The sequence below is a fragment of the Petromyzon marinus genome, chromosome 51 (genome assembly GCF_048934315.1).
Source record: "Petromyzon marinus isolate PM22_M1 ecotype Great Lakes invasive population chromosome 51, UKy_Petmar_22M1.pri1.0, whole genome shotgun sequence".
In the NCBI taxonomy this organism is placed as follows: Eukaryota; Metazoa; Chordata; class Hyperoartia; order Petromyzontiformes; family Petromyzontidae; genus Petromyzon; species Petromyzon marinus.
In genome coordinates this window covers 9,255,196-9,275,040 of record NC_133717.1, presented here as the reverse complement: position 1 = coordinate 9,275,040, position 19,845 = coordinate 9,255,196, and positions in this window count along the sequence as shown.

Sequence of the window (19,845 nt, the reverse complement as noted above, 5' to 3'; positions counted from 1 at the left end):
ACTGACTCTGTCGCAATTGATCCACGCTAGGGGCATCTCAATGACAGCGCTAACTAAACTAAACTATTTTTCATGTTGCTCGGTAAGGCCCACTGAGCTATGTGGCCTTTTTTCAGAAGCGACCCGGCCACAAATGACAGCTCAACGAAGTGGCTCATCACGTGGACATATATCGCAGCCAAATACTCTAAACGCGCGTTTCTGAACACGTGGAGGGAAAAATTAGGAGGTCCCGGAGAAAATCCACGCGACCACAAGGGAGAGAGACATGCAAACTCCAAATATAGAGCAGGCGTCACGGTCGGGATCGAACCCGCGACCTCCTGCATACCTGGCGAGGTAGTTAACATCTTGCCACCGTGGCGTTGCGGATTGTTGAGTCATCGCCGCCGGACTTGACGCACTGCACTGTGGTACCTCCGGTCGGTATAACCGATTCCACGCGTAACGTTTTATTCTTCATGTCATCGTTCCCTTTTTGCCCTGACGACTCTGTGATGTAGCGGTCAGCGTGCTCACGTTTGAGGGGTCATTCGGCAGGCTACTTCGGTGGAGACCTTCAACACGATGAGCCACTTCGTGGAGCTATCATTTGTGGCCAGGTCGCTTCTGAAAGAGACGTTAATAGCTCAGTGGGCTTTACCTGGTACAATAACAAAAAGTTTAGTTGCATTTTGAGACCTCCTTTGCCAGTAGCAAGATATAATGATAGGTTTTTACCCTTTTATCTGGCAACAAAACTGGTAACTTTTTACAAGGGATCATGCTTGCATTAACCACAATACTTGCGGTCAAAATGCAAACAGAAAGACAACACTGATAATGTATGCACTGTCCTTGAAATTGATTGGTCCACACCCGAGACAGCTTTTCTTAGAGCCCAGTCTCACATGGTGTTGGACAGATGATGCCAAAGGCGCACAACTACTGGCAAAGGAGGTCTCATAATGTAAAAGCTTACCCCGAGCTCTCAATACTCTGATGGTGCATTGTCTTTGAGTTGTGCGCCTTTTGGCGTCATCTGGTCCAACACCATGTGAGACTGGGCTCTAAGAAAAGCTGTCTCGGGTGTGGACCAATCAATTTCAAGGACAGTGCATACATTATCAGTGTTGTCTTTCTGTTTGCATTTTGACAGCAATTGTTGTGGTTAATGCAAGCATGATCCCTTGTAATAAAGGTATCAGTTTTGTCAGATAAAAGAGTAAAAACCTATTATTATTTAGTTGCATTTGTATATATTTTTGTTAAAGTTATTTGCTTATCCTTCCTAATACTTTGCACTCCTGTCGTGTTTATGTTGTATTGTTTGTTGTTGTGATGTTCTGAACTGTCCCTACCGAACATATGTGACAAAGAGCTTCATAGCTCATCAGATTCCTCCAGAACATTCTTATTCTGATGATTTCTTTCTGTATTAAACACCGATAGGATATGTAAAAAAAACGAATCCAGAAGTTTCTTGCACTGAAATGTTTATCTGATTCCATGAGGGAGTTGGCTTTCGTGTGGTGGCAAACCCGGAGAACCCGGTAAAAAAAAAACCCCAGCGCTTGTGCTGCATACGAGGGGGTGACACGGAGCGCACCGTAATCGTCGAGGCGATGATTCACGGCACCTAGTTTCTGTCTCCCCCGGTTGCCTGGGCGAAAAAGGTGGAGGCCATGTCCCCGGGCAGCCGGCTCACTCAATAACCATAGACATCTTCGAGCCACGCTCCGAGCGACACCACCTGGCAAGCCCCTTATGGTCACCCACCCAAGCCGTTATCATCATCATCATCGTCGTCATCAGCCATGGGCAGGGGTCGGCGACATGCGGAACCGGAACTGCATGCGGTGGCTCTTTAAGGACGGCTTTGCGACTCGTTATTTATTCAGGATCACCGTTCACGTGCAACACGGCTCTCTAAATAGAGACTTTTTTTCCGTACCGATTTCGAAAACAAAAAAAAATGGCTATTCTTGTCATTTTGGTTGCCGACCCCTGGCCATGATCAATCCACTGCTGGATGAAGGCCTCCCCCTGAGCCTCCTTCACCGTTGCAACAATCCATCCAGCGCATGGGCGTGACATGGTGTCATCAATCCATCTCCTCTGCGGACGTCCTCTCAGATGCGTCCTAGTCCCAAGCAGGCTCAGACCTGCATAGCTTCAGAGATGGGATGGGATCGGGCACACTTGGACTGATCTGGTTGCAGGAAAGCGAACAACTCATTGCAAGAGAGATGTTTGTTACGCCTATGTAATCATTGCCTCGAGTTAATAAACCCAGAGTTCAAAATTAATTAGGGTTGGAAGTAAAAAAAATGAGACAAACTAACACGGCTGTACAGAATGGATTGTTATAATTAACTTCGGGAAAGGTGTTGCGTTACGGGCGACTGCTTTGTACTGAATCGAAGCCAAGATTCTCAAAAAACAAATACATTACAAAACAGATTAAATAGGCTCACAAACAAATTGCTCTCTCAAATGCACATATTTATATTTGTTTTAACTTCTGAAGAACAAAGTGACATGTTTGGAAGAATTTATTTTTTAATCACTGAGAACGAGAGACTTTGCACATCTGATTTACTGAGAAAATAGGCTTGCGATTTAACCCTAAATAATGCACCATCGATATTCCAACCGTAAAACAACTGCATCATCGGTAAACCAAACACTGTTACATTATTTACTGTACGGTTGTGTTTAATAATCGTGTTACACTAGTATCTAAGTCGTAATGAAAAGCAACGTACCAACGTGCCTAAAGAAAGCTATCGTTCGTTTGCCTTGTCCAGCCCGCACAAAGCATGCGGACTCGCTGGTATTTCTCCCAATGATTGTTGCTTTGCTCATACTCGCAGATGGCAGTGAGGCGGTGGCTGCCAAGCTGTCAATTTAGTCCATCGCATGTATTTTTTCCCACTGTCCAGGCCAGTTCTTCAATGATTTGGATGTTGGCATTTCTAGTGAATTGCTTTCTCCCTGCATAAATGTTTTCGTTCTTTAGTTATACGCGGAATGACAGACGAACACCTTTCAATCAATCAAAATGTGTTTGATAGTTGTATACGTAGCCTTTCACAACCAACGTTATCGCCATAGGTAGTCGATTTTAAATTAGATCGTCGTGTGTGATGTCAGGGTTCGAACTATAACCCTCCACGACCCGACAGAGCCAATAAAATGTGGGTTGCCACGTGGGCGAAGATGCAAATTGATTTGGTTTATCGGCAAAAACGGAATATGAGCTTTTGTCAAACACCCGATGATGTTCGGTATAACTCTAGCGAAATATTACAAACATTTACAAAACAAAAGTCAAACTTTGCTTTGATTTTCAACATTCCTCCTCTCGGTTTGCAGATAAACCCCAACCAATTGGCGCACTCGCAAACACGCGACAGCTTGATTTTGATTGGCTCCGTCGGGTGGTGGAGGGTTACAATTGAAACACCGACATTATACCCACACGACGATCTTACGCACAATAAACTAATCATGAGTCGTAGTTTCAAAACAATTGTGACGGTGACGAAGGCAACGCGCAGCGGTGGACGCACCTATGGTCCACCGTCCGTTCTTGCCTTTTTGGATGCGGTGCTTTTTTCAGGAATATTTTGCTGGTTTTTGTTCACGGATTTTCTGTTTGCACAGTCAACACATAGTCACTTTAAGATGTTTTTTTGTTGTTCGTGTTTTTTGTTTTTTTTGTTTGTTGTGGTTGCAACCGATTCAAGAGCCGAATGGCTCACAGGGCTATATCAAAATAAAAAAAAAAACTGAACGTCTTTCGAACCGTACATAGCCAACCGTACGAATCGGAGGTGCGGTGTGACGTGGTTCGTGCGGACCTTGATGCAAGGGATGAAATGGCACCCCGCTCTCCAAACCACCCACTCTGTCTGCCTTCCCATGGCCCCTACAGCCCATGGACCCTGGTGAAGTTCTACTGCCTGCACACTCCGATAGCCACGGGCCGCCGGCTACAGAGACACCCCGGTGTGAGTTAATGCCCCGTTGAAGATTTAATAACAAAAAAATGCTTCAGAGGAATAGTCATTCTCGTAAGGGGATCCCCTTAAATTATGTAGCAGAGCGTTGCGGCAGGTGCTTTTGTGAAATTGCATTTTATCTCTGGGCTCCGTAATTGTGTCGCCTCCGTAATGAGCAGTGTGTTTGTTGAGTGTTGGTGTTAGCAGCCGCGGGGGAGGCTGGATGCGGTGGGGGGGGGGGCTTAATTTATTTAGTTAACTTTGATATCATTCCGTTAGCTGTGTTCCACTTGCAGGAAGGCAATGCGCCACTTTAATAACGAGTGCCACTACCTTTGATATTTGTAAAATTAAATACGAGTCTCTTTAAAGGGGTCTTTATGCACGCTTGTATTCGCTTTCTGCATAATTGAGCGGAGTTTGTTGCTGCTGCCGCTGCTTTCATGCAATCGTTTCTTACCCTTATAATAAAATCATCCTGTTAATTAAGCGCCGGTGTTTATCTTATCACGTCTTAGAATAAGTTGCATAGCTCCTTGCTCAAGGCGCTTTAAACAGAACTAACAATGGTACATGAACATGTAACGGTGGAGAGGAGGCGAGTGAAATAGATGACGGTAAGTGACGATGAATGGATTGAATGAATGGGGAATAAGCGAGAGCCATATGGGAATATGAAGAGGGTACAGTGACGGTGGCGGACCTGAGGTGGCGAGTAAGGCATTGTGGGGTGAGCTAGGGAAAATAAGTGAGTTGTGAGTGCGGAGCAGACACGAGTGAGCGAAGGTGAGCAAAGGTGAGCGAAGGTGAGAGAAGGTGAGCGAAGGTGAGCGAAGGTGAGTGAAGGTGAGTGAAGGTGAAGGTGAGCGAAGGTGAGCGAAGGTGAGTGAAGGTGAGAGAATGTCAGCGAAGGTGAGCGAAGGTAAGCATTGGTGAGCGAAGGTGAGAGGTCAGCGAAAATAATTGAGTTGTGAGTGCGGAGCAGACACGAGTGAGCGAAGGTGATTGTTTAAAGCGATGATTGATGAGCTCAGTGGGTAGAGCACTGAGCCTGCAACGTTGAGACCCCTAGGTTCGACTCCTGGCTTCATCCGGCTGCGAGTAAACTGGCTTCTCCAGCGTAGCGCGTCTTGGTGGTTTCAGCCTCGACAGAAATAACTCCAGACACAAAGCTTCACGATAAGTTTAGTTTTTTTTCCTCTTCACTTCATTTGCCCAAAATTCCAGCTGTGAGAATATAAAGTAAATCCGTTTAACTCACACACGCCACAAAGCTGGGCACGTGGGAGTCACTTTATGAGCGTCTCAGAATCAGTTCTTTGATATCATCTTCCGTGGGCTGTTCCCTAAGACGTGGTGGTGATGCACTCACTGCCGACAGCACAATTTGGAACGTAACGTCGGGAGGATATAACACAAAAAAAGAGGAAGTAAAGGCTCCGCGCATCCTTTACACCGGAACTGCAGGCTGGTGGCCAGTGTCGACGTGAAAATTCAGAACCGTTTAAGAGTCGGCGTCTCTCGCCTACAACCCGCTCCCTGTGCACACGTGTCAGAGCTCGTGTCTTTGGTGGCAAATAACAAAAAAAACCGACGTTGCATCTTTTGACTGGCCGTGACAATTTCCACCCCTCGCTTCCCCTACCCCTACCCCCCACCCACCTCCCTCACATCTTCAAGGATCTTAAATTTCCACAGAGTGCCCGAAATCGGCCGTGGTCAAAAGCGTGGGGCACGTACGGGCGTCGAGAAGTCGCCAATTTATTCGCTTAAACGCCGGTGGGGGGGGGGGTGGTCGGTCGTCTGAAACCTCATCATGTGGCTGGTTTACTCGCCTTGCTCTCGCCGCGGATTCATCTTTGCAGGACGTGCTCCCCCCTCGACTTGGTGTTGATGAACACTGTCCACGTGTTGCCGCGTGGACCATCACTGGTAAAAAGGCATCCAAAAAAAATACGTAAATCAAAGTACACACACACATATATATAACAATCATATAAATACGCATATATTGTTCCGTCCACCTTCCTGCGTGCGTGCTCTCCGGAACAAAATTATCCGGCTGCAATTTTAGCCGGGCAAAAAAAAAAGACTTTTGACGAGTTATGGGTTCTCATCAGCAGAGCGTCAGGCTTGCTAAACAAACGCCGCCGGGTTACCAGCTGTTATTGGCAAGAGCACTGCATCAAAACAATGGCACCCCCCACCACCCTACCTCGCTGTCCATGCAAAGAAAACAACATTGGATATTGCAGGGGTGGGGAACCTTTTTTTCTGCCAAGGGCCATTTGGATATTTATAACATCATTCGCGAGCCGTACAAAATTTTCAACTTAAAAATTAGCCTGTTAATATTTCGTCAAACATTTAATTCACTCGCCCCTAATGCGATGGATGGAACTGCTTCTCTTTGGCGAGGCGTGTGGTGATGTTAGCCGGTATTGATGATGTTTGCTACTCGCAACTGCTTTTCCAGGTTTGCTCCTAGATTTATTGAATTTCGAGTCCCGCCTGCGGTTGCCTTGGCAGGGCCACGCCAAATGATTTCGCGGTGCCTCGTACGGCCCGCGGGCCTTATACGGCCCGCGGGCCGGGCGTTTCCCACCCCTGCCATAGAACCTCGTTATACGCTGCTGCAACTCTGTTCTGTGTCTCCACATATGAAAATTATCATTAATGGTTACAACAAATTATCTTATATATACAATAATAATACGATGTGAATATTGTTATTTTTATAGTTTTAAATATAATATATTGAGGGGAGACAAAGGCTGTTATAGTTTTTTTAAAATATATAATTTTAGATAATGAAAAACTATATAAATATACAAATATATAATGTAAATATAATATAAATATGACAAATAAGAATAACTTTTATAATTTCTGGCAACAAAACAGGTGTTCAAACACCAAATCGTTACCCTTTGCAAGGAATCAAATTACTGCATTAACCAAACACTACTTGTGGTGAACATACAAACAAGCATGCTTTGATAATATATGCATTACATTTTGATTTTAAGCTTTCGTGACTGCAGTAAATTCATATTCTTAGCTCTTTCGGTAAACTCACGTGGAAGGGAAACAATAAAATAATAAATATTTTTTTATTGTTTTATATATTTTATTATTTTATTGTTTCCCTTCAACGTGACTTTACCAAAAGAGCTAAGATTATAATATATGCATTGTTACTGGCAAAAAGGTCCCATGATATAACGTAAATATTCTTACAATTATAAAAGAATAATAATATAGTGAGGGGGGACTCAGGCTGTGCTTCGTCTGGATTGGCTCACGTTTGGCCGACAAGTGTGATGCACGCATATCTGTACCCGCTGGGAGCTTCTTCAGCAACTGAGCTTGAGAGACTGCCGGGCAACGTGGAGCAAAACGTCGGACATCGTGCCGACCAACACGACGGCCACAACCCGGAAAAGCACATCGGAGAGCAACACAGCACAGATCTTGTCAAGGACAACATAAACCATCAATCACGTGACCTCCGGTCATCCTTCGCAGCACCGGTTGTTGGCTAGCCATCGAACAAAATAATTGTGTATGTCTGTGGATGTCTGTCCACGTGGGAGGGGTGGGGCTGGGTGGAGAGGGGAGGGTAGGGAGGGGCTGGGTGAGGAGGGGCTGGGTGGGGAGGGTGGGGAGGGGCTGGGTGGTGCTGGGTGGGGGGTGGGAGGGGTGGGGCTGGGTGGGGGGTGGGAGGGGTGGGCTGGGTGGGGTGGGGCTGGGTGGGGAGGGGCTGGGTGGGGTGGGGCTGGGTGGGGAGGGGCTGGTGACCCCGTGGTGCCCTTATATGGACTGGAAGCCCAACCGGAATTAATTCACACGAGGCACACGAGGCAGGGGATTAATTGTGTATGTCTGTGGGTGTCTGTCCACGTGTATCCGGACACCTGGATATATAACAAATGCGCTCCTAGTGGACATTACTGGTAGGAAACGTAGTCGACTGGAAGCCCAACCGGTATTAATTCACAGGAGGCAGGGGATTATACACTGCACTTTCTGGTGCGACTGGTGGGATCTCTTTTACACTCCACTTTCTGGTGCGACCTCTTTTACACTGCACTTTCTGGCGAAGTTTTATAATTCTGCTCACTTTTCATTTTGCTTTCTTCTGCGCACGACCTTAACAAGTTTGCCTTAAATATCCGTACATAATTACTTCGTAATTACTTCAAATTTCCTACCAGCCCCCTCCGCCGGAATGTGTTAGGAAGCCACTGCAGCTATGCACTTTATACGGTGCGAAATAGGTTCAACATGATACATATGTGGTAGTCGTAGTAGGAAGCAACACGTTTCATTTATATCTTTAACAACACTCACTAGGACTTAACATGAAGGGGTAATGGCCCCTTCCACCCACAACCTGTGGAGGTACAGCCTTTAGGCTATCTAGCCTAGCCACTGACCTACTCGTATAGCTCTCCGGCTGGCTGGAGCTAAGGAGGCTGACCCACCGCTGGCACGGGTGGGTCTCTGACCACTGGCCCGTCCAGACCCGGCCCTCAGAAGGACGTCGGGCTGAGGGAACCTCAGGGTCCTAGCCTCTCGACCTCTGGCACCACACTGAGCCCCGGCCCTTAGAAGGACGTCGGGGCTTGGGGTCCAGGGTCTCGTCTCCAGGTGGCTCCTCGACTTCGGCTTGAGGCGAACTGAACTCTGCCCTCAGGAGCCCGCCTTTTATACGATTCCCCACCGAGGGGCGGGGTTCTGAGGGATCACAGATCCCCCACAGCCCCCTCCCCTCAGGAGGGGTTCTGGCCACAGGAAGCCCAACCGATCTGTGTTTGTTTATCCCTCTTGCTGCCTAGGGGCAGGGTTCTGGGGGATCACACACACACACAACACACACTCACAACACACACACACACTCCACAGCCTCCACCCCTCAGGCGGGGTCCTGGTCAGGGTTATCAATGACCCCGCTCTGATAGGTACTGTGTAGCGTGTGTGTGTTTACAGAGTGACCACCACACATACATAAGGACCCGTACACTCAAACAGAAACCCCTTAGACTCACATAGAGACCATAGACTCACACAGAAAGCCCTTAAACTCGCAGAGACCCATAGACTCACACAGATACCCATAGACTCACAAAAAAACCCTCAGACTCCCAGAGACCTGTAGACTCACACAGAAACCCCTTAAGTTCACACAGAGACCCATAGACTCACACAGACACCCCTTAGACTCACAGAGACCTGTAGACTCACACATAAATCCCCTGGACTCACGCAGAAACCCGTAGACTCACACATAAGCCCCTTAGACTCCCACGGAGACCCGCAGACTCACACAGACATCCTTTAGACTCACACAGAGACCCATAGACTCACACAGACATCCCTTAAGCTCACACAGAGACCCGTAGACTCACATTGAAGCCCCTTAGACTGACACAGAGACCCGTAGACTCGCATTGAAGCCCCTTAGTCTCATTTGCGGGTGGGGGAGTCTTGCGTCAGCATTATTTGTCATTTTGGAGCGGCCTTCTCGCGGCCCCGTCTGTTACAGCTTTTTCGTGTCACACCTAATGCTGTCATCAAAGCGTCGTTAATTCCAATCCAGATGCGATCAGCAGAGTTAATCGCCGAGGGAAAATGCCCCTTTCATTTAAGGCTAAAAACTGATCGGACGAGGTCTTCGAGTGTCCATCTAGAAGAACCCCGCGCCTTCCGATTAGCACGGTTGCCTACGTGCGGTGGTGCACTCCTTCAATGGAAGAGGAAAGCAACACGAACTCTCTCCCGAAGCCCTCTCGTAGTGGCGAGGGTTCCTCGACATTTGGCATTTAACTCCTGAACCATATTGCTGCCGTCATGGTAGTAGGGTAGCATCGCTTTGAGTTTAGTGGCGAGGACCCTGTGGACAACATAGGCGAGCGAGTTCCAGTAGCCAGTGAAGCTTTCATTTATTAAGTTTCATTTATTAGGTATAGCACTGTGAGCCATGCGGCTCTTGAGTCGGGTGCAACCGCAACAAAACTAAAATATGAACAGAGAAACATCTTAAAGCGACGACGGGCAACATAAACATCCTGAGGCAAGGAAGTGGTGTTCACGGTTGATGATGTACAGTATGCGTGTATGTTGAACTTATTTCGCGTCGTACGTAGCCAACCGTGCTAAATCGGAGGTTGTGGAGATAACAGTTTTAATTTCCTGAATGATGAAATTGATGTGGGAATGTTCCACTGGGTTTTTTTTTGTTTGTTTCTGTGACAAATAATATTTCACGGTCAACATGACTCGGGTAGCGAAACCGTTGTGACTTCCGCAGATTTTCCCTCGTGACCTATTTTGTGTTGAGCTGTGAGTTGATGAGTAATGAACAAATGAAACAAAAATTATTGCCAGTAGGCAGGCCCAGGCTTTCAGTGTTTGCTGAATGATTTTTTTTATATATTTAAAAGTGAAAAATATTCAATTTTAAAGGGCGGACTACACTCCAAACTGCAACTCGCGGCTAGGGACGGTAATTAAATTTTATTAATTTTATTATCTATTTATTTTTTACCTCGAATTCCTGCCCTCCCGCATTGAGGTGAAGTGTTATGAGTCATATATCACTGCTATTGCGTTGTGTGCTACGTGAAGGCAGTTTTTTAGTTTGTGATTAAGAATCATTGCTTTTTTTTGCACTTTTTTTTAGTTCTCTCTACTGGCCTGCAAAATAAATTACGCAACATCGTAAAGGCGATAGGTAACCTCAGATGAAGGCCAGAATTTACCAGATTGTATTCCCCAGTTAAAGGTGCAGCCCAGGCAATTGCTTGCTTATGCTACTGCTGGCAGAAGAACGGCCTCCAATCTACAGGGAGCACTAGGAAGCCCCTTCTCATTGGGCATTTTGGCCTACTCTTCAACGATGGCCGAATTTATTCGAAGAGTTGGTGGCAGCCACACTTTTAACCCCACCACATGCCACCTGCCGATTAACTATCTGTGGTCTACACTGCTGGCTGGACCGAGGCGGTGGAATTTAAATACCTTGCACCATTGTTACAACTGGCATGCCGGGAGGTCGAACCGGTAACCCTCTGGATTGCAAGTCCAGGTCTGCTAACCTAACATGAATCCCAGCATCTTGAGGGTGCCAAGATGACATAGTAATTCCTTCACACATTCTGTACATAGAACCTTCTGATAGTCACCGGCATGAGGGCTCATACCAAATGTGTCTTCCTCGCAGTGTAGGTTGCTCAGCACAAGTTCATCTGACACAAACGTCAGGAGATAAACACATTCCTGCGGAGGGAGCTGGTAGGAACGTTGGGTTGCTTGGTCAATGGCCAGGGTCAACGGCGGCACCACGTGGTGTATTCCGCAAATTTGCCCGACTGTGAGGGCGGGCACAAGCCGGCGTGAGTAGGTTAAACGTTGAGTTTTATAAGGGCACCACGGGGTGACCAGCCCCTCCCCACCCAGCCCAACCCCTCCCACCCCCCACCCAGCCCCACCCTCCCCACCCAGCCCCTCCCCACCCTCCCCACCCACCCAGCCCCTCCCCACCCTCCCCACCCAGCCCCACCATCCCCACCCAGCCCCTCGCCTCCCCACCCTCCCCTCCCCACCCAGCCCCTCCCCATCCTCCCCTCTCCACCCAGCCCCACCCCTCCCATTTTTGGATGCACGACGGACGGACGGACACAATAATCCCCTGTGGGCTGGTGTAACCAGGAGGTTCCTACCAGTATAACGGATATACTGTGTCCTGATAAGTATCAATAAGGATGAAACTGCGATACAGTTTCATTTTTGCTCTTCTGCTGGCTAAACGAAATGTGCCACAATCTCTGCTCTTGGCCTGGTGGCTGGATGATAGCCAATGATGGCCGTACTGATGAGTTTCACTAAGATTGAAAACCGGTGCATAAGCGCCTCACTGTTATTCTGCTGCCTATATTAAAAAATCCCACGTTCTTGGCTTTTTGGACTTGGTTTCCATCACAAGGCTGCATGTGGAATGTTCGCAAGACGGATGATGCCATCTTGACATGCAAGGCATTCTGGGATTCTTGTTTAATTTTTCTGTTGCATTGCGAGCTTCCAGACGCACCTCCTTCCGATATTAGAAAACCATTGGAGCTGCGCACTTGTATATTTTGATTGATAACTCATTTATTTCGAACTGCTTTTTTGTGTTTAGTTTGTTGTCCTTCCCCCGTACCTCCGATTAGCGCATTTGGTTATTGGTTATAAACTGTGCAAAAGAAGCTCAACGTACATACATATACTGTACATTAGAGTTTTCTTCTGGCCTCCACATACTTTTCGAGTGGCTAATTGAATTGCCCCTTCAGCCAGAGAATGTGATTGCATTTGCGTGTTGTTGGTGGCTTCCTTTCCTTGTGGACAAGGAGAATTATGAGATGTATGAGAGCAGAGGTGGGGAAATCTTTTTACTCACTGAGGGCCAGATAGGACGCTTCAAGTAGTGTACCGTTAATTGGCCACTTATTGGCAGGGCTGGGAGCACCAATGGTAACAGTCGCAGTCTCACATGAAGATGGGACCTGGGCTCGCTTCTCAACTCGGGCGTCTGTCTGGGTTAGATCGCGACGCTAGCTGTACTCAGATTGTAAATGCTGTGGATTTGCTCTCCAATACACCGGTGTGCTGTACTAGTAACAAATTAGCACGTTCTGTTTACGTGACAAACCTTACTAATCGGCTGTGTCGGGTGATGGCGGGTTTAACGACACATATTTACGCGATCTAACCCCCCCCCCAAAAAATCTATATTATGGATAATATTCGTCGCGAAAGCCTACGTGTTAAACTGATCTTTATTTATGCTGGAAGAATCCGATTAGCTATGAAGCCCTTTTTCACGCCTGCTATTACAGCTCTTTGTTTTTCCACTGCTCAAGGAGGGCCTTTCCACACTGAGCGGGTCAGGGGGGCGCTACGTGGTAAACTTGGCGGAGTTTGTTGCTCTCCCCCTGTTCTGCGCGAGTTTCCCTCGGGGTTATCTGGCTTTCTCCCACAACGAGAGAGAGAAAACCCACAAAAAACGTAACTGGTATTGGCCAAAGATCCCAATGCTGAAAAAATCACCTGCAAATTACTCTAAAGGGATTACACCTACATCCGAAACACCCCACCCCTCCTACTGCAAAAACTTAACAAGGCCCTCATGACAAATATTATTGATGCTCAGCGAGGCTTTCCTAGGTAAACAAACCTGAATGTTTTTGTCATATTACTTTTGGATAATTGCCACTTCAAATATAAGGGTGAAGGAAAAATATGGAGGCGCAAGCATTTGAATGCATAGAGTGCGGAGGCACTCGGGAAGACGAGTGTACAAGTGCTGCTTGTGGTTGGCGGTTCAGATGGGGGTGGCTGAACGCCATTGCGAGATTCCTTTCTTGAGTGCCAGAGTGTGCGGTTGGGTAAACAAGCATATTAAATAATCACAATTAAGTCATCCAACAACAACAGCAATGTGAAAAATAATAAGGGGGGCTAACTTCTCCTGCACTGACGCCCGTTTGCCTGCCACCTTGGCTGTGTGCTCAGAACCACGTGGAAGGTGGCAGGGAGCCTCAGACACAGAGTTGTTAACAGTTGTGGCAATGGGCCGGAAGGCCCTGGAAAAACGAGGTGGGACTTGAATATTTAAACCCCCCGTCTGCGTTCTGGAAGGAATCGAGGATTATTCAAAAACAAATATTTGACTCACAGATAGCATCCCTACACAAGCTGGTACACCCACGGACACACAAACAGATACCCACAGACAGGGGCAGAGCCAGGGGGGTGACAGGGATGACATTCTGCGTGTAAGTGTACGACACTCGGTCTGGCGGACTCCGTGCAACTGCATTGTCAGAGCGTGTCGCCAACCGATGGCGACTAGTTCAACAGCCTGACTCTCTAATCATTCTTGAAATTAAAATTTGTTGAATGTCACCCCGGCCTGAAATCCTGGCTCCGCCCCTGCCCACAGACACGCACAGAGACCAATAGACACGCTCCGAGACTCACAGACACGCACAGAGATCCACACAAGAAGCAAATCTCCTCCTCTCTCTCCTCCGCAGGCCTAGTGTACGGTCCAGAATGAGTGGGCGGTGGGGCAAATCACGTATGAGTTACCCCGATATTTTCTTCCAATCTCCAGCCCTGGTAGTTGCCGGGTGTCAAGTTTATTCCACTCCCCTACCTGATTAGTGCCGCTAAGATCCTCGTTTGTGGACCGTTTCAAAGTTGAAGGCTTCGTGTGGCCACGGTCCCATATAGAATGAAGTTGCAGGTCGCATACTCTACACCGCTGTATTGGAGAGTTAAAATTCGGTCTGCCGCACGCTTTCTGGCCCCAATGCATGGGAATTTCTGCGATCGGAAAGTCAGTTGTTTTTGTGCCTTATCTCGTGTCATATATTATGGTCACGCTAGTTTAGGGATGCCGTGGTGTAATGGTCAGCGGTCAGGTCAACAGTTCGAGCCCCTCTCCTGGTACCAATCGACAGGTCGCACGTGGTGGAGTAAAGTATGGTTATTCCCACCCCCTCTGAGACGTCTGGCCAACATGGACGTGTCAGTCTAAAGGGGCTCTCTAGAGAGATCCCTCTAGCGGAGGCCGTTCCGGCAGCAGTGGCGTGAGGAATCAATTGCAGGGCTGCGCTTTACCTTTTGAACCCTAGTCTGGCCCAGTGAGCCTCAGCATCCCCTGCCGTCTACCGAATATTTAATATTCTAAGATCCCTCCAGAGTACTTCCCCCCCCCGCCTTCCCCCCACAAGGTCCGGTTGCTGGGCGCCAAACGCCGAATGCGCTGGAGAAAGAATTGCTTTAATTTCTCGCCAAACAAACATAACTGTATGAAAACATGAAATCACATATTTGCAAAATAATCGTAATCCAGTTATTTGCAGACCTGTCAATTCACTGATGGACGAAGGCCTCCTCAAGCTACGCTGGCCACCTATCCCCTCATGTGCCGTGCCGGCCTTCATAGTTGCTTGATAACAGCACTGGCGCCAAAAATCTGTGAAAGTTATACGAAGGCTCTTTGTCTTATGTGTACATGTATGTGTACATGTATGTGTACATGTAGATGTATGAATGTACATATATGAAATGTACATGTATGTATGTACAATATTTATGTTGATTTTTTTTTGCACTTTACGTAGCTAACCGTGCTAATTGAAGGTGCGGGGGAAGGACAACAAACTGAACACAAAAAGCAGTTCTAAAATAAATGAGGTTTAAATCTATCTTTAAAAGTGGGTAGCTCCAGTGGCTTCCTAATATAAGAAGGAAGAGCGTTCCAGACGGCCACAGAAGCGCATCTGAAAGCGCGCGATGTGGTGTTTGATGGCTAGATAAAAACATATTTTTTTATAAAATAAATATTTTGAACCGCCTCGTTGCACTTGTGTGTCCACCCACCTGGGACATCCTGATGGCGACATGAGGCTTTCATTCGATACAGCCAATCGGGAGGGAGCGTGACCAATGAAGACTACGACCTCTGTCGGAGTGCGGTCTCCGCATGACCCTCTGTCGTTACCATCGGTTCCCTAACCTGTGGTCCGCGATGCCACTACATTGTTGATGATGCGATAATAATAACATAAAAACATCGTCACTAATGAAATGTACATTTTAGAATAACTACTAGTGGCATGTGGTGGTGCACGAAATGTTTAGCGGTTTGAAAAAGGGGTCCGCACATTCGAAAAATGTTGGGAAACGCTGGCCTGGATCGTTAATGCCACAGCACCTCGCCAGCGCGTTCCACTCTCAGCCAGATCCTGGCAGGTGCTGCAAAATCAACGAGCGGCCTCCAAGATCTGCCCTGGCCTACAGACTCACACCGAGGTCCCACAGACTCACACAGAGACACATAGATCTGCACATAGGCCCACAGACTCACACAGAGACCCACAGACTCAGACGGAGGCCCACAGATTAACACAGAGACCCATAGATGTGCACATGAGCCCACAGTTCCGCACGAATCTCCCACAAACTCACACAGAGACATATATTTGCAACATTGGCCCACAGGCTCGCACAGAGGCCCACATACTCACACGGAGGTCCTACATACTCACAGAGACACATAGATCTTCACATAGGCCCAGACTCATACAGAGGCCCACAAACTCACACAGAAACCCATAGATCTGCCCTGATAAGTATCCCACCATCTGCTCTTAATCTCACAAAGAAACCTACAGATTCACGCAGATGAGGTGCACAGACTCACAAAGAGACCCATAGATCTGCCCTAACCTATGCCAAAATCTGTTCTTAGATCTTCCCCCTCAGTCGCAGGATTCATAGAGGAAGGGGGGCAATTATCAAGAAGGCGTTTGGTCTGTGAGCTTGGTTTCATCGTTTAAGGATTCCATGTTCATCTCCGCCACCCTCCCTTTCTTTGTTCAAAGGTAAATAAAAATACAGAGACATTTTAAACACACGTAAGGCAGTTAAAAAAAACATTAAATCACATATTTACAAAAGAATCCTAATCCAGTTACTTGCAGACCTTTGTCAATCCACTGTTGGATGAAGGCCTCCTCAAGCTACGCTGATTATGGGGGCTGTTTGATCATATTTCACCATGCTGGTCAGGGCAAATTGGCGAATGTAGGGGGCGAGGGCCCAGGACATTCCCAGACATCATTGACCACGGATGTCAGCAGTGGCCAGGAATCCAAGTCAGATGCCTGGGTTCGTTAGACATTAGGCTAACCACTGCGCCACCACTCCACCCCAATATTTACAATACATCATCATATGCTTTTCAGAATTATGAAAAATAATAGTTGTTACCCTTTCTGGCAATAAAACAGATGTTCAACCACCAGGAAATCACGCCTGCATTAACCACACACAGTACATGTGGTGAACGTGCAAACAAAACATGATCTGATAATATATGCGTGTTTTGTTTGCATGTTGACCACAAGGGCGCGTGGTTATTGCAGACATGATTCCTTGCAAAATGTTTCTATTTGGTGTTTAAATTTCTTAACACCTTCTGTCTTATTACCAGTATGGTTAACCCCTATTCTTATTTTTTTCATATTTTGATACTGGCAAAAAGGGTCCCATATTGTAGCTGCTCATCCCCGAGCTATAAATGATCTCATAGTGCATTGTCCTTGTACTGGTCGCCTCTTGGCGTTCTCTGGTCTGACGCTCGTGATACTAGGCACGAAAGAAGGCTGTCTGTGGTATCGACCAATCAGTTTCAAAGGCAATGCATCACATATCATCAGAGCATGTTTGTTTAGCATGTTCACGACAAGTCCGCATGGTCAACGCAGACTTGATTCCTTGCAAAGGGTTTCAAATTTCGTATAACAAGAGGGTTTACCCTTTCTGGCAATAAAATAGGTGTTAAGATGTTGAAACACCAAACAGAAACCTTTTCGCAAGGAATCATGTCTGCATTAACCACTATGCTTGTGGTGAACGTGCAAACAAAAACATGCTCTGGTCGTATATGCATTGTCTTTGAAACTGGCCCACAACACAGCTTTCTTAAGAGCCTAGTCTCAAGCAGTTTTCAACCCATTCTTATATTTCTACGTAGTCTTTGACCATCTTAACACCTCCTGTTTTATTGCCAGAAAGGCTAAAAACCTATTCTTATTTTTCATACTTTGATACTGGCCAAAATAAAAAAAAGTAAACATCCCATAGTGTAGAGCGATAGCTGTCTTGTCCGGCCGCTAGGCAGGGCCGTGATGGATTATTGGCGTTGCTCGCTCGGAGGGAGATGAGCGGCTTATAGCTTCGCCGGTCCCTCGCCGATTTCTGGCAAGAGGGAATCCTCCACAGCTGCCGCTCCTTCCCTGCCGTTTTGGTGTTTTTGTCTACCTGCATGCGTCCTGACTTTTTGTACGCCGTGTCTCCTACGAGATGTGCTTCCGGGGGGGGTTTGTGTTTCATCATTCCCCCAGCGGGAAGATTGTCTGCGATTTTTGGGGATAGGTGCGCGCGCGCGCGCGATTTGAGAGCGCGCGTGTGTGCGTTAATACTTGCGCGTGTGAATTAGAATATGTATCAATACGGGAGGAATCTGATGTGTGTGCGTGTGTGTGCGCGCGTGTTTTGTCAGATTACAATGTGTGGAGTGGTGGCGCGGTGGTTCATTCGTTTAACGATAGACCTGGCGATCTGAGTTAAATTCCCTCCCGCGACAATCAACTGAACTGGTTCTGTGCCTGCCCTAGGCTGACTGGTCCTTAAACAATTACCTCGCCCTGTGGTACAAAAACAAAAATACAAAGGCTGCTGGCCGTATACCGTGATGGCCAACATCGTCCCGCATGGCGCTACCGTGCACGGAATAACTCTCAAGAGCTCCGCACATATTGATTCAATACTCTCATTTTTTTGTGCGTTGCCATCAATTGGCCCACTCTTCGAGCCCAGCGGTCACGGGGAGTTTGCCAAAAACCCCCTTGACGCAAAATCTCTTCGTGCTCCACCAACCCTCGCCTCCGAGCCGCAAGCGTGCGTCACGGCGTCCACGCCGCAAAAACCATGCTGGAGAAACTCATCGGGTTCTTAGGGGCCGAGAGTATGTTTAGGAGGTCATTATTGAACGATGCGGGGTTTTTTTTTTGTCCCGCGACAGCGGCCAGCGAATTCTACCGCTTTGCAAGACGCTCTTCAACGCACGCGCATCCATCACCAGATCCCCCCGGAGACAAAACAGTGACTGCACTTGCGAGTTCGACGCCGAGAGTTGGTGTGTATCCTTTATTTATTTTTTGGGGTGGGGAGTGGCAGCAACGGCATCTGATACGTGGGACGTGTGTTTTTTATAAGCATGGCCACGTCATTGTTGGCACGGTTGGCCACGCACGGCGCGAAATAAAGTTCAGCGTACGTACGTACGTAATTCCCATGCGAATCGCATTCATCAAAATGAATGTTTCTAAGTCCACAGCTGTGAACCCCCGGGGCTACCAGAGTTAGATATCCCGTCTACGGCTGGCATCGGCTGTGACGCCGCTCGCTCCCTTCCCCAAACCCTTAACCCGGACTGACCAGCGTGGTGAAGTATGGTTAAACCCCCCTCCCCCCCCCATTGTCTACCAATGACCGACATGGCGTGGGAGGGTTGCTTTCATCATTGGTGTATTGGGAATGGGTGGACAATGTAGGTTTGTGTGTATGTGAAGCCACTGATGAATGTTGGTCCGCGGCAAGCCATGTACGTTTTATGACCATACTTCGCCACGCTGGGCATGGACTTGTATTATACGTTGTTGTTGTTGTTGTTTATAAATAAAATATAGTGTTTGCATTACCTTGGGAGAATAGCATCATCCTGTTACCTTAAAAAAAATATGATATCCAATGAGGCCCTTTCTGTTTACATCGTCAAATGCTTTACACGTGGATTTTCTGCATCGTATAAGTGTTTATAGACAATGACATTATTTGAATTATTACGATTGTCACGCAACTGTTGTTCTAAATGCAATTTTTTTCATCATCATCGGATGCATCCAAAACCTTCGTTGAGCATAAGAATGCTTTCGAAGCATATTACACTGTACAGAAATGTAAAAGCAAGGAATATATTTTTTTTCTTTTAAAGGACGTACAGTACTGTACTCTCATGATAAATAAAACCCTTTGGGCTAAACCTTGAAATGTAAATTTGAACCGCATTCCCTTACACGCACCAAGTGCTCTTGCGCGAATCTTTCATGTGTAAATGTGGGTACGGGGAGCTTAGTTCGTTACAAATAATAAATGAGCTACATTTCTGCGAAGCTTTAGCAAAAATCCTTGAGTTTGGCAACTGGATTAGCGTGGCCCGCGACCGCATGGGTTGCTC